Genomic DNA, 16,831 nt, shown 5'->3' with positions numbered 1-16,831 from the left:
CTTGTTTCAAACCTTTATGAGCTTCTTTTTTATCTGTTGAAAACAAAAGTAGATATTTTAAAGAATGTTGGAAACCTGTAACCATTGATCTCCATTTTGTTTTCTACTATGTAAGTAAATGGTTACATGTTTTCAGCATTCTTCTAAATATCTTATTTTGTGTTCAGAAACTCATAAAGGTTTAAAGCCACTTGAGAACGAGTGAATAGTTGAATAGATGAATTATTTCTTTTGAAATGAGTTGAATAAAGTTAATTTGATTTAAATAAAATTTAGGGCAAGCAGTACAAGTAACAACTATTATTTAACATAACTATCCAAACGAGCTGTTTTGAGTCAGTTTAATGCAATTTAGGTTGAAATGACTCAAAGTTAATTTCACTCAAGTTTCAGGCAAGCGTGTCAGTAAGTGTGTGTGAGTGAGTGTTTCGGTGAGAGTGAGAAGAAACAGAAAGAGATTCAGTGTTGTTGACGTCTACAAAGGATTTGAGTCGACTTCATCAGCTCTGCGTGCGTTTTCATGAAGTCCACAAAGTTTGTGTGTGTGTGTGTGTGTGTGTGTGTGTGTGTTATTTTGTTCACCTGAAATGACAGCATTTGTAATTTGACACCTAATTATATACATTGTAAGAATATTAGTTGACTTGACTTAAAAAGGTGAGTAAAGCTGCTGCCTTAAAATGATTAAATAATTGAACTATTATTAGTCATACAAATTAAGTTAAATCAACTTAAAAGTTCCAAGTCACAATAGATTTACTAAATTTTTTTTTTTGAGTTTAGTAAATATTCACTTTTAACACTGTAAAAAATGGTTATTTCAACCCAGACTGGGTCAAATATAGACTAAAACAAACATTGGGTTAAACTAGATCCTATTCATTTATTTTTTTTAAATTAACCAGTAGTTGGGCTAGTCCCTATTATAATTGAGTTGTAATAACCCATAATATCTTCTAGAGTTTAAATAATGAATATTTACACACTAAAAATGGTTATTTTAACCCAAACTGGGTCAAATATGCGCAGCAAACATTGACTTAAATTTGATCATTAGTCCCTATCACACCCAAAATTGGGTGGAAATACCCCATAATAATTTCTAGAGTTTAAATAATGTCTTTTTTACATATTTATTTATTTGTTCTATTTATTATTTGAGCATATGACACATTAAGAGAAAGAATTTCAAGCCAATTTTGGGTAAAATATGGATTTCAATAACTGCTGGGTAAATTAGATGTATAGGAGATTTAAAGGAGGATGTTGGACTCTTATTTTGTCAGATGCACTTAAATTTAAAATAACAAAACATTCAAATTCAATTTAGAGGACCAAATTTAACCCAGCATTTCTGTTTATCCATATTTTACCTGTAAGTATTTAATTATTAATAATTATTAATCAAGTATTTAATTAGAGTGCACTTTAAAATGATCAGTTTCTCTGGATTTACAATTTATGATTTTGCATAACACATACTTTCTTATTAATTTAGCAAACTATTCATGACAACTCATCAAATGATTTAACACAGAATGTAAAATGGAGCATTTTCTTCAGCATTTTAAAACAGTTGCATGTTCTCAGACATGTTTATGTTCATGCTGAGACTGTTTTACCTTCAGAAGAGTTGAAGAGACCGTTCAGAAAAAGATGAAGATTCTGTCATCATTTATTATCCTTCAGTTTTCACCAACCACTTTGAGTTTCCTTCTTCAGCTGAACACAAATAAAGATGTAATGAAGAAAGCTAGAAAACCTGCAGCATTTCTTTCCCTATTATGTCAGTTTAAAAAATTAATTAAATTTAATTAAATGTAACATCTTTTGTGTTCAGCAGAAAGAAATACTGCAAGATTTGCAAAAGGAGAGAATTAAATGTTCCTTCTAAACTGTCTCTTGAAGAAATCAGCATGTGTTGTAGTGATCTTGATTTTCAGCATCAGTAAATGAGAGTGTTTGTCTGATCAATTGTTTTTCTTTTGCAAACACATCATGCTTTAAAATACAACATTTCTGTTTGGTATTTAGAAGAAATGGTGTCACACTTTTATTGAATAACACACACAAACACATTTTATTCAAACCCAAACCTAATCAATCCAGTAAATCCACACTCTATTAAACCAATACTGGGTCAAATATGGACAAACCTAACATTAGCTGAATTTTCAGATCACATTTAAATAACCCTTTTTAACCCAGTTTTGTCTGTATTTGAACAAACAATGGTTAAAAACACATTTTCCTATAGTGCAGAGAAACTCTTTTACTCTCTCGTCCTCTCTCCATGTACAGTTGAAGTTAGGATTATTCGCCCCTTTTGAAATGTTTTTCTTTTCTAAATATTTCACAAATGATGTTGAACAGATTCAGGAAATGTTCATGATAATATTTGTTCTTCTGGAGAAAGTCTTATTTGTTTTATTTTGGCAAGAATAAAAGCAGTTTTTAATTTTTTAAACACCATTTTAAGGTCAATATTATTATCCCCTTAAGCTAATTTTGTTTGCGATTGTCTACAGTAGTGGTTCTCAAAGCAGGAGTCGGGACCCCTGAGGGGTTGCAGGACAATGAAGAGGGGTCGCCTGGTAATTTCCAAAAATCGATTTTTTTTTATTAAACCATCAGAATTACCATATTTTATCCATAACCTACTAAAAAGGAAAAGGAAAAAAATGTCATTTGTAGTTACTATATACTGTGTATTGTTATTATAGTACACTGTAAAAACAAAACCTAATTTTACAGAAAAAATCTCTACATTTTTTACAGTAATTTTTGTCATTTCACATTATATTCAAAACTTAGTAAAATGACAAATAATCTCTCTAAATTAATAGTTTGCCTTTCATTTTAGGTACTTTATTATTAAAGACAAATTACTGACATTCGTGTGTTTGGTCCCACTTTATATTAAGTGGCCTTAACTAATATGTACTTACACAGGATTTACTAGTTTGTTACAATGTACTTATTGTGTAAATACATGTATTTACTGTGTACTTATGCTTGATTAAATACATGTATGTAATTACATCTGTAATTAACTTCTGTAATTACATTTGTAAATACACTGTTGACCATCCCTTACACCTTAACCCACCCTTAAACCCATAACACCAAACCTGTCCATAACCCAACCTCTATCCCAACTCAAAAGCACCACAAGTATTCTCAAATACATTATAAACAGAGTAAGTACATTGCAATTATTTTTTTGATGTAAGTACATAGTAGGTAAGGACACAATATAAAGTGCGACCGTGTTTTTTATACAGGGAAATTACATTATTATTTATACAGTATTTTTTTATGATATTTTAAATTATATTCAAAAGTTTGTAAAAATTACAAACAATATCTGTAAATTAACAGTGTTTTTCTGTAAACATTTTAATGAAAATATCTGTAGATTTATCATTTTTTTGCACTTTACTTCAACAAAGAAATTTTACCGTAATTTTATGGTTTTGTTTGGTTTTTGTTTTGGTTTGTTTTGTTAGCAGCCAGTCATTTGACCTTTTTTTATGACTTTTTTTTTACAGTGTAGCTTATAGTTACTAGTTCTATTGGACTGCGACCCCAGGGGTAATTACATTATATTAAAGACACAGCAATAGCGTCAGATGCTGCAGATTGATTCTATAACACCAGGTTAAACTTTCTGGCACATTAACAGCACTGACATACATTAACAAAATTAAAGGAAGAATACACTTGGTGTGTGTGCGCCATTGCATACAAGGTTTCTGTATTAATAACCACCTTAGAGGATATTAGGGGTCGTGAGTCACTGACACTGTTATTTTGGGGGTCATGTGCTGAAAAGTTTGGGAACCCCTGATCTACAGAACAAACCATTGTTATACAATAACTTGCCTAATATCCTAACCTGCCTAGTTACCCTAATCACCCAAGTGAAGCCTTTAAAAGCCACGTTAAGCTGAATACTAGTGTCTTGAAGAATATCTAGTCTAATATTAAGAAAATAAATCAGTTGTTAGAGATGAGTTATTAACACTATTATGATTATAAATGGAGAAATCTGCTCTCCTTTAAATAGTAGTCGGGGGAAAATAAACAGAGGGGCGAATAATTCTGACTTCAACTGTACATAAATAAATAAAAGCATGTAAACATACAGGGTTGTGTGTAAAGCTTGCTTCATACTGTCATGTTATAATACAATAAATCTGACATCAACATTTATCAATACTTTATTAGGAAGCACACGCAGATGGTTAATCAATGCGCCTGTTCTCCTGCACGACTCATCTTCCACTCCAGTCTTGAGTTTTAATTGAAAAACTGACGATGTCTTCCCATGCTGCGCAGTAATATCAGAGCACATTCACTGTCGTCAGCTACAGCTGGGAGTTAGAATTAAACACAAACACTAAATCTGCCGAGTATTTGCATAAGGCTGCATATTTATACAATATCTTCCATGCATATTAATAAATGGATTAAAAATGTCCCTTTTAATGCATGCAAATCTAAATTATAAATGAGAGCTTGTTTATTCGCCTTGATTAAATATAGACAGCTGCTTTTGATGGAAGCACTTTTTCCAGATGATGTCTCAGTGCTTCGGATGCTGCAGACGGACAGATTGAGTTTGACTCTGAATAAATCAAGCTGCTGTGTTATAGTGTGTTCGATTTATCTGGGCTCTTTATCTGAAGCGCTTGTTTTCTGCACAGACGTGTGTGTGTGTGTGTGTGTGTGTGTGTGTGTGTGTGTGTGTGACTTCAGATGTCAGAGACATGTATGTGTGTGCGTGTGTAATTTACCGTTTTCGAAGCCATGGGACAGGAAGTGTGAAGATAATACACACACACACACACACACACACACACACACACACACACACACACACACACACACACACACACTCTGCAGGCTGCTTTTTACTGGTTTTCAGAAATATGAATTAACCTAATCTGTCTCTGTTTTTTTTTTTGTTGTTGTCTCTGTTCTGACACACTATAAAGGTTTTGAAATGTACAGTGAAGTGCATTTTAATTACCCTACCTATGTTACCATAGCAACTGTAGAATCACCACAACAGATTAACTAAAGTACTTTCCTTTGGTGTGTTTCAGAAACACTACAGTAATAGTTTCCTATAGTATTGTCATGTGGGGTTGAATGATGTTAATCTTACAACCTTAAATATAAATGTGTGCAGCAGAAGCAAAAGAAGCTGTTTACACTATTCAGTTCCTCCAAGAGTCATTTGAATAAAAAATAATCTTTTATTACACTGTATTGATCCTTTTATGAATGTTAAAGGGTCTTCATGAAACCATTAATGTCTATAATGGACATTTTTATTTTGAACTCTTCACTTGTCAACGTAGCTGGGACTTTTTCAGTACATATTTAATTTTGGTAACACTTTATAATAACTACACACTATAAACAATTTATTAAGCATTAGCAAATAGTGAATTCATTATCTGTTAAGCGCTAACTCTACATTAACAAACATTAGTAAGCAGTTTATAACTGGAGCTACAAATGCTGTATTCTTGACTTACAACCACATGTATAATGTGCTTAATAATTGCACTTTCATACTTAGTTAATGATTTATTTATTATTGCTGTTATTCAGAAATTATGTTTAATACTCACAGTAATTTTGCTTTTTAGATAAGATTGCAAAGATTATTGTTCATTTGATACCGAGCCTTTAATAGTCATTTATAAGGCATTTATAAAGCATGAAAAGTCCTCACTTTAGATTAGCTCACAAAACTGCATGCAGTTGAGTTAATAAAGCATGTAAACGTTGATTTCAATAGTTTATTAATCATTTACTAACTCATTCTGGATGATCTTAAAAACCTCCAACTACTCTCAAATACAAATGGTTTGTAAATAATGCAATACTTCATTTGAAAAATAAATCATTAACAAAGTATGAAAGTGCAATTATTAAGCACATTATACATGTGTTTGTAAGTCAAGAATACAGCATTTGTAGCTGCAGTTATGAACTACTAACGTTTATTAATGTAGAGTTAACGCTTAACAGATAATGAATTCACTATTTGATAATGCTTAATAAATGGATCATAGTGTGGAGTTATTATAAAGTGTGGGTAACACTTTACAATAAGGTTCATTAGATAATGCATTTACTAACATGAACTAATCATGAACAACACATGTACAGCATTTATTAATCATAACTGAACATTTACTAATGCATTATTAATATCCAAGTCCATGCTTGTTAACATTAGTTAATGCACCATGAGTTAACATGAACTAACAATGAACTACTGTATTTTCATTAACTAATGTTAACTAGCATGAACAAATACTGTAGTAAATGTATTGTTCATTGTTTGTTCATGTTAGTAAATGCATTAATTAACATTAACTAATGAACCTTATTGTAAAGTGTGACCGATGTCTTTGTCTTGTTTCTAGCCCAAATATCTAAACATTCTTAAATCAAGAAGCATAGACAACCAAAAATATATATGTTTTTCCTTAAAACAAGCAAAATAATCTGTCAATGGGGTGTGCAGAATATTCTTGTTTTCATTTTGCCATAAGATTATTCTGCTTCCCGCATGCATTGTCTGATTATTGTGCTTGTTTTAAGGAGAAATCACTTTATTTAGGCTCATTATTTCTGAAAACAAGACTCTGTTGCGCGTGTCTAGAAAATAATTCTTGATTTAATAGTTCATAAATATTTTGCCTAAAAACAAGACTAAAACTTTAAATCAGAAAAGCATGTTTACTGTGTGTGCTTCATTTTCAGGCACTTTAACATGAATGTGTTACTAAACTGAACTGAAGCAGTTTCAATACTGGACCTTCATCTGTGTTAAGCTGCTTTGACACAATCTACATCCTAAAACACTAGAAATAAACAGGAAATGAACATTATTATTATTTTGTGCTCTTTCTGTCAGTTTTCCAGCACAAACGCAGCATGATTACAGCCTGACGGCTCAACTGTGAGTTTCTATCCAGTAGTTGTGATCATATTAAAGTGATATCTGTGAGATCAGCCGTGCTGCAGATCAGCCGTGCAGCCGAACCAAGCCGTTTCTCCTTCTGTCCAACACTCCAGCTTTGATGGTTTGAGGATAAATGCAGTTCCTAAAAATTACACAGTGCGCTTCCTAAATAATCTCCAGCACATTTAAGTAGCAAACTAATTAAATCACATCCTTTAGCTGAGGTCGAGCCACATGCAAAGGAGCACAGCTTAACTCAAGCCACTTGTGTGTTTTTATTGGCCGCACCCTTGGAGGAGCCACGCACACACACACACACACACACACACACACACACACACACATGGGCACATAGACACATAGGGACACACATATGCATACACACACACACACACAAACACACACATGGGCACATAGACACATAGGCATAGACATATGCATACACACACACGGGCACACACACACACACACACAAAGACACACACACATATGGGCACATAGACACATAGGCACACGCATATGCATACACACACACAGGCACACACACACACACACACACACAAACACACACGGGCACATAGACACATAGGCACACACATATGCATATACACACACACACACACACACACACACACACACACAAACACACGCACACACATGGGCACATAGACACATAGGCACACACATATGCATACACACACACACACAGGCACACACACACACAGGCACACACACACACACACACATGGGCACATGGACACATAGGCACACACACACACACACACACACACACAGGCACACACACACACACACACACAGGCACACACACACAGGCACACACACACACACACACACACACACACACACACACACACACACACTGATCTCAGTTCAGATGGGTGCACTCAAAAAAAGCTGTTGTTTTTTCTTTGCATTACAACACAAATATGGACAAACCAACAGCCAAAAATGTGTCATTGAAATATAATAAAAAATAACAACCCAACATTGGTTTACCTAAAATAAATAAATAAATAAATAAATAAATAAATAAATAAATAACAACCCAAGCTCATTCTAAAAACAGAGCCGCGCGGACGGTTGTGGAGGCCGCGATTTACGTGGCTGGAGGTACGTCTGGCCGCATTTGTTTTTTTTGAGGGAACGCTACGGGGTGGTGTGACGCCGCTCTTCTTCGATGACCGCGTTCGAGTCTGGGAAAGAGCGGTTCCAGAAATCAGGTAAGATGAAAAACAGAATCCAAAAAATAAAAGCGAACGAGTTTGTGAGAATGCGGTGAAATCCGAAAATGCGGTCAAAATCGGACGAGGCCTTTTGCTTTTCTTCTCTGTACGGCTTTTGTAAATCATCGCTTGGATTTAGGAAAGGAGGTGGAGGGTGGCTGGGTCGGCCGATTGGCCGACTGGCTGACCGCCCGGTTGATCGTTCAGTCATTAAGTCCGTCAGTCGGACAGATGGTCGCTCGACAGCGGCCTCGAGCGGCTTTTCATGCGAGAACATCCCAGGCGCGAACGGCGCATGCTCCCGGAAGGCGTTCGAAATGCGAAAAAGCGCTGCATAGAGGCCTCTCGCGGATTCACAAAGACAAATACTGCACAGATACGTACCTCACACATATGTCCACATTTGGACATATTTCACGGCCTCCAGAAACGTCCGCGATTCCACAATGAGCCTGGGTAGCCAAATAAATAAGGGGCGGCGTGGTGGCGCAGTGGGTAGCACAATCGCCTCACAGCAAGAAGGTCAATGCTTCGAGTCTCGGCTGGGTCACTTGGTGTTTCTGTGTGGAGTTTGCATGTTCTCCCCGTGTTGGTGTGGGTTTCCTCCGGGGGCTCTGGTTTCCCCCACAGTCCAAACACATGCGCTATAGGGGAACTGGTTAAGCTAAATTGTCTGTGGTGTATGTGTGTGAATCAATATGTGTATGGGTGTTGGGTTGGAGCTGGAAGAGCATCCGCTGCGTAAAACATATGCTGGATAAGTTGGTGGTTCATTCCGCTGTGGCGAAAAGTTGAAAATGAATGAATGAATGAATGAATGAATAGTTTTCTCCATATTTGACCCAACTTTGTGGTAAAACCCAACATTTTTAGAGTGTGTGTCAGTGTTTATGTGCTACATGAGTACCCGCATGAATTTTCATTAATCATATACTGTGAAAAGTGTATTAAAATGCTGGGATTGTTGTTGGGTGAAATATCTGTGTGTGGAGCGAGTTGTTCTCTCTTTAGTGTGAGTAAAGAGAAACACATTATCAGTCATGTAAGCTTTGTGCACGCTCTTCAGTCAGTCATTCATTCATTTTCCTTCAGCTTAGTCCCTTATTCATCAGGGGTCATGAACCACCAACTATTCCAGCATATGCTTTACACAGCGGATGCCCTGCCAGCTGCAACCCAGTACTGGGAAACACCCATACACACTCATTCACACACACTCATGCACTACAACCAATTCAGCTAATCAGTTCCCCTATAGTGCATGTGTTTGGACTGTGGGGGAAACCGGAGCACCCGGAGGAAACCCACACCAACACGGGCAGAACATGCAAACTCCACACAGAAACACCAACTGACCCAACCGGGACTCAAACCAGAGACCTTCTTGCTGTGAGGTGACAGCACTACATATTGCACCACTGCGTTCCCCTCCGCTGTTTATATTACAGAAAATAAAAGACACAGAAGAGACGAATGGAAAACAGTGTGTTCACTTTTAAAACCAAGAAGTTTTGTTGATTTTAATTGTTAAAACATGATGAAAGCAAATAATGTCTTTGAGACTGAACGCTGCGACTGTGTTGGGTTGTGTTTTTCATTAATGACGAGCTGCTTTTTACAAACTTACCATTAGACTTTGCAAAGTGATGGTTAAATAATAGTTTGTTAATAAAAATAACTGTAAAATCAAATCTTATTGTCCATTTATAGCAAGATTTGGGAACCATCGATATTATTTTTGCAGATTTTTACAAGACTATTGTATGTTTACTTATTTGTTTATTTAATTTCATTATTTATTTCATAACTGTTTTCCCAGAGATGGGTTGCGGCTGGAAGGGCATCCGCTGCGTAAAAATGAGCTGGATAAGTTGGCGGTTCATTCCGCTGTGGCGACCCCGGATTAATAAAGGGACTAAACCGACAAGAAAATGAATGAATGAATGAAGGAATTTTACAATTGTCTTATTATTATTTTATAATGTCTCTTTTGGTTTCATTGTCCTTGTACACCTTGCTTTAATTTTTAATTTTCTACTTGACCAGGGGGTGTATTTCGCAAAACCATCGTTAGCCAACTAAGATCGCAAGTTCTATTGTTACAAACATAGTTTGTTGATTTGGTGTTTCCCAAATCCACTGTTAACGAACATTTGCAAACAGGCTGTACAATGTGGAACATGCCATATGTTTGCTGCGAAATTCGCGTCTTCCATGTTTAGTGTGAACAACCCAACCGTGTTGGCCAATCAGAAAGGAGAAAACAGCACAAACACTGACGTCAAAACTCAAGTTATCGCGTCCACACGACCACACTGTGACTGTACACAGAGTTTTAGACAAGTTTGCAGAAATTTGGGATTCAGCCACCTGATCTGGTGTTTTCATGTGGACAAACAGCGAAACCGCGTAGAGGAAAGTGTGTGTCTGAAAATACTCGCATTCATGTGGACAGGGACAAATGCTGCTTTCAGATCTATCCAGATTAGTGCAGACAGCCAAAGTAATGTAGTCTCGCTCTCTCTCTCTCTCTCTCTCTCTCTCTCTCTCTCTCTCTCTCTCTCTCTCTCTCTCTCTCTCTCTCTCACTCTGACAGGAAACAAAGGGGCTTGTTAATGCAGAGACTTGCCTGAGCCTTTGATGTGAAGCACAGCCATTGAACCCTCTGTGTTTAACACACACACACACACACACACACACACACACACACACACACACACACACACACACACACACACACACACACACACACACGCTGCACCGTGCATTACAGCATTACGCGCGTGTTCTTCGCCGTCTGCAGGTAAACCGACGCGCTATTTTAGGAGGCTGATGCGAGATGCGATCGCTGCTGCTGCAGACCTCAGTGGAAACTTCAGTTTATTCGCTGCATTTCTTCATTTCTTTCTTCATTTCAGCAGAACGGCTCGGTAAACGCGTCTCTGCTGCCGCTTTCACACAAACAACAGTTTCCATTCAATCACAGAGACGGAAAATACACCTTAAACCCCTCTTCATCTCACAGCGCCGTTATTCACGAGTTCTCTGTTATTATCCGTTTATTAAGACTAAAACTGCAAGAAAGCAATACGCAGTGCAGTGACACATTTCCATCTCCATCACTGTAAATGAGCAGCTTCTGTATTCCGTGATTTACTAGTGTTGCAGTATAGGATGCTGATCTCTGCTCTGTGGACCTGTAATAATTGAAAATGATATGTAAAGTGACTTTTATTGCCATTTTAGTCGTTTGAAATAATAATATAATGCATAAGAAATAATATCAATATAGAGTAAATATAAAATAGAAAAATAACAGATGTGCTGCAGTGTATTACAAGGTTTCTGTAATGTAATGTACAACACACAACACACACAATACAGCACTGCACACTATTACACACGACAATTAAAGACACTTTTAGAGCTTTTCAAGGTTAAACGTTATTAGAAGAAAGATAATGCAACTCACAAGCAGAAAAAAACAGAGAAAATTCGACCATTAATCACAAAATACAGAAATCTGCTAATTTACAGATATTTTTCTGTCCTCATTTATTCTTGTTTGAGTTTCTTTCTTCTGTTTAACACTAAAGAAGAGACACTGAAGAAAAGTATAGTTAAAAAAAAGAGTATTTTGGCTAAAAATATATTGCCTAAAATATATATGTAAAATATAAAAACACTAAATATATACATACACTGTTAAAGTCAAAGTTTTTTGCCCCCTTTGAATTTTTTTCTCCTTTTCCCAATATTTCCCAAATTATATTAAACAGAGCAAGAACATTTTCACAGTATGTCTGATAATATTTGTTCTTCTGGAGAAAGTCTGATTTGTTTTATTTTGGCTATAATAAAAGCTGTTGTATTTTTTTAATGCCAATTAAAGGTCGAAATTATCTGACCCTTTAAGCTATTTATTTTTTTCGATAATCTACAGAACAAACCATCATTATACAATGACTTTTCTAATTACCCTAACCTGCCTAGTTACCCTAATTACCCTAGTGAAGCCTTTACATGTCACTTTAAGCTGTATAGAAGTGTCTTGAAGAATATCTAGTCTAATATTATTTACTGTCATCATGACAAAGAGAAAATAAATCAGTTATTAGAGATGAGTTATTAACACTATTATGATTAGAAATGTGCTGGAGAAATCTGCTCTCCGTTAAACAGAAACTGTGGAAGAAAATGAACAGGGGGCTGATAATTCTGACTTTGACTGTATTTAGCCCCCATGTTTATTTTCCCCCAATTTCTGTTTAACAGAGAGCAGATTCCTTCAACACATTTCTGCACATAATACACTGAAAGAAAGTGTTGCATGCAGAACTGTTGCCAACAATTTATTTGTGTTGAATTTATACAAACAAATTAAGTTTAATAATGTTCAACTTAATTTGTTTGTTTAAATTCAGCCCAAATAACTTGTTTACAACCACTTAATGTAAAATTATACATTTTACTCCAAGGTAAGATTTACAAGTAAATCCAAGGAATTATCTTTGAATAATTTTTTTTTAATAACTCATCTCTAATAACTGATTTATTTTCTCTTTGCCATGATGACAGCAGATTATATTAGACTAGATATTCTTCAAGACACTAGTGTTCAGCTTAAAGTGACATGTAAAGGCTTCACTAGGGTAATTAGGGTAAAGTTAGGGTAATTAGGCAAGTTATTGTATAACAGTGATTTATTCTGGAGACAATCCAACACTAATATTGCTGAAGGGATGAATAATATTGACCTTAAAATGGTGTTTAAAACTATTAAAAACTGCTTTTATTTAAGCTGAAATAAAACTAATAAGACTTTTTCCAGAAGAACAAATATTAGAGGAAACACTGTGAACATTTCCTGAATCTGCTCAACACCATGTGGGAAATATTGGAGAAAGAAATAAAAATTCACAGGAGGGCAAATCTGTATTTATAATATATATTAATAAAATATATTCTGTCCAAATGGGAATGTGTGTGTGTGTGTGTGTGTGTGTGTGTGTGTGTGTTTGATTCTCTCAGATGAGTGTGCTCTGCTGTGTAACTGTGATTCACATCTCTCTCTGCATGTGTGTGTGTGTGTGTGTGTGTGTGTGTTCCTCCTGGATGAGTGTGTTGGTCTGTGGTGTGTTTGTAGTGGTGACGACGCAGCGCAGGACAGTGAAGATGATGGACAACTGTTTAAAACCCTGAGTGTGTGTGTGTGTGTGTGTGTGTGTGCACGTGCATGTGCATGTGCATGTGTGTGTGTGTGATAAGGAGACACTTGATTCTATTACAATCCCACAGCACACACACACACACATACACACACACACACATTCACATGTATGCACACACAAAATATACACACAGTAACGAACACAGTTGCACACAGTTACACACACACACCAGCACGCACACGTCTTTGTATGAAGCAAATGAAGTGTCTTCAGTCAAATCTGAATAAAAAACTGAAGAAATCCTTTCAAACTGTGACGCATTAGAAATAAAGACATGCTGTGTGTGTGTGTGTGTGTGTCAATTCAAACACCATCGATTATACTTGACATTTGTGAATAATCCAGACAGAGTAAAGCGCAGTAAATCCACTCAAACACTGGAGCTGATTTGACTCTGTCTGCGGACGCCGAGAGTCAGACGAGACTGCAGGATTAACACACACACACACACATCTACACACACACACACTCTGTGAGGCGACAGCACTACCTATTGCACCACGGCGTCACTTTATCCAAAACATTGATTATTTTTGTTTCTCTTGATTTTTCTGCACTGCTAAACCCGATTAATTAAGTTAACTCAAACTGTTTGAGGAAACCAATTGCAGCAAACCATTTACATTTAAAACAAAACTGGGTTGAGTCCTGTACATTTACAGCTGAAGTCAGAATTATTCACCCCCTTTTCATTTTGTTTTCTTTTTGAATTATTTCCCACATGATGTTGAGCAGATTCAGGAAATGTTCACAGTATGTCTGATAATATTTGTTCTTCTGGAGAAAGTCTTGTTTGTTTTATTTTGGCTAGAATAAAAGCAGTTTTTAATTGTTTTAAACACCATTTTAAGGTTAATATTATTGGCCCCTTCAGCAATATTAGTGTTGGATTGTGTCCAGAACAAACCACTGTTATACAATGACTTGCCTAATTACCCTAACTTTACCCTAATTACCCTAGTGAAGCCTTTACATGTCACTTTAAGCTGAACACTAGTGTCTTGAAGAATATCTAGTCTAATATTATGTGCTGTCATCATAATGAAGAGAAGAGAAATCAGTTATTAAAACTGTGTAGAATGTAAATGCACTGTGTTAAACAGATATTGGGGGGAAATATAAAGGGAGGGGTGCTCGGTCTGACTTCATCTGTACATATGATTTGATATTGATATGTAAATACTGCGCCTTTTCTTACAATGAAACACACAGAGCACTGAAGCTCCTCGTTTCCTGTCTCGAGCTCCACCAAACCGCTGAAACACACACTGATACACAAGCCTGACGGTATTTCCCATGATACACACACACACACACACACACACACACACACACACACACACACACACACACACACACACACACACACACACACACACACATGACTCTATAACTAATGAAATAAATAAGTATAAGCTGTGATGATGTGTTATTCTCTAATACTTATTAAAGAATAGTTCATCAAGAAACAGCCAACACAACTGACCCGAATGCAGTATTGACCCAACTTTGGGTTACAATAACCCAGCATCTTCACACTTATCATTCATTCATTCATTCATTTTCTTTCTTTATTAATCTAGAATCGCCACAGCGGAATGAACCACCAACTTATCAAGCATATATTTTATGGAGCAGAAGCCCTTCCAGCTGCAACCCAGTACTGGGAAACACCCATACACACTCATACACTACAGCCAATTTAGTTGATCAGTTCCCCTATAGCGCATGTGTTTGGACTGTGGGGGAAACGGGAGCACCCGGAGGAAACCCACACCAACACGGGGAGAACATGCAAACTCCACACAGAAACACCAACTGACCCAGCCGAGACTTGAACCAGCGACCTTCTTGCTAAGAAACACACATAGTTTCAAATGTCAAATTTTCAGCCCTTCCAGCTGCAACCCAGTACTGTGAAACACCCATACACACTCATTCACACACACTCACACAAACACTCTCATACACTACAGCCAATTTAGTTAATCGATTCCCCTATAGTGTGTGTGTGTGTGTGTTTGTGTGTTTGTGTGTGTGTGTTTGTGTGTGTGTGTGTGTGTGTGTGTGTGTGTGTTTGTCTGTATGTGTGTGTGTGTGTGTGTGTGTGTGTGTGTGTGTGTGTGTGTGAATGTGTGCTGAATATGAGTGACATCTACAGGTGCAGCACAGCAACATCAGTCTGATAAAGAACACACATGCACACACATGCGCACACACACACACACACACACACACACACACACACGCACACACACACACACACACACACACACACACACACACACACACACACACACACACGCACGCACACACACACACACACACACACACACACACATACTTGTTAACCTATATTTGTGAGGACTTTGACAAAACATAGTACTTGTGAAGGCTATGCATTGTAAGGGTCATAGGAAATTTTTGATTTGTTAAATCACCTTTAGGTGTCACCAGAAGCACCAAAATCACTTTAAACATAACAACAAGAAAACACTAACATGACAAATCATTGGACTTGCGAGGTCCGACAATGATTTTTAAATGTGACGTCAATCATTACCACTTCCGGGTCCAAACTTGACAAGCAATAAACAATAAAAGCGGTTTGGCAAAGTGCTTTTTTCAGTGTCTTGTCTTTTAATAAATATTGCCATATTGTCTGTTAAAATAAATATTAAAGCATTTAAATATTATTATAATGTCACATCTAAAATGAAAACTTTACATTACCTATAGACATTTGGATGAGAGATCTGTGAGCAATTCCATGAAATTATCAACCTTACCATGTAATCAAAGTTTCTACCAAAGGTTTTTACAATACTTGCAGCACATATGTCAGCATTTGGTGGATCAAATACTTATGTGAGGTCTCTTTTAATAGCATTTTTTTTAAAGTTCATATAGCATTATTTTAATTGTTAGTAAATGATTTTTCATAGTCAAGTAGGGCTATTTTCAGGTTTGTCACATTTATAATGCTACAAACGAACATAAACGACTTTGATCATTTGTTTTCTTGTCGGCTTAGTCCCTTTATTAATCCGGGGTCGCCACAGCGGAATGAACCGCCAACTTATCCAGCTTATGTTTTACGCAGCAGATGCCCTTCCATACATCCATACACACTCATACACTGCGAATAATTTAGTTTACCCAATCCCCCATAGCGCATGTGTTTAGACAGTAACCGGAGCACCCGGAGGAAACCCACGCCAACACAGGGAGAACATGCAAACTCCACAAAGACACACCAACTGACCCAGCCGGGACTCGAACCAGCGACCTTCTTGCTGTGAGGCGACAGCACTACTATTGCGTCGCCGACTTTGATTATTTGATTTTTTAAAATTATTTGATTA

At 36.6% G+C, this 16,831-nt stretch overlaps 1 protein-coding gene across 1 annotated transcript in view; it reads right to left on the bottom strand.

Moving 5' to 3' along the window:
• Positions 1-16,831, bottom strand: part of ddx46 (DEAD (Asp-Glu-Ala-Asp) box polypeptide 46) — an 800,847-nt gene that overhangs the window by 570,597 nt on the left and 213,419 nt on the right. The window lies entirely within an intron of this gene.

Source organism: Danio rerio, chromosome 21, assembly GCF_052040795.2.
Source record: "Danio rerio strain M-AB ecotype USA chromosome 21, GRCz13ab, whole genome shotgun sequence".
Classification (NCBI taxonomy): Eukaryota; Metazoa; Chordata; class Actinopteri; order Cypriniformes; family Danionidae; genus Danio; species Danio rerio.
Note: the sequence above shows the minus strand (reverse complement) of the source record. Positions and strands in the feature narration are given on the sequence as shown.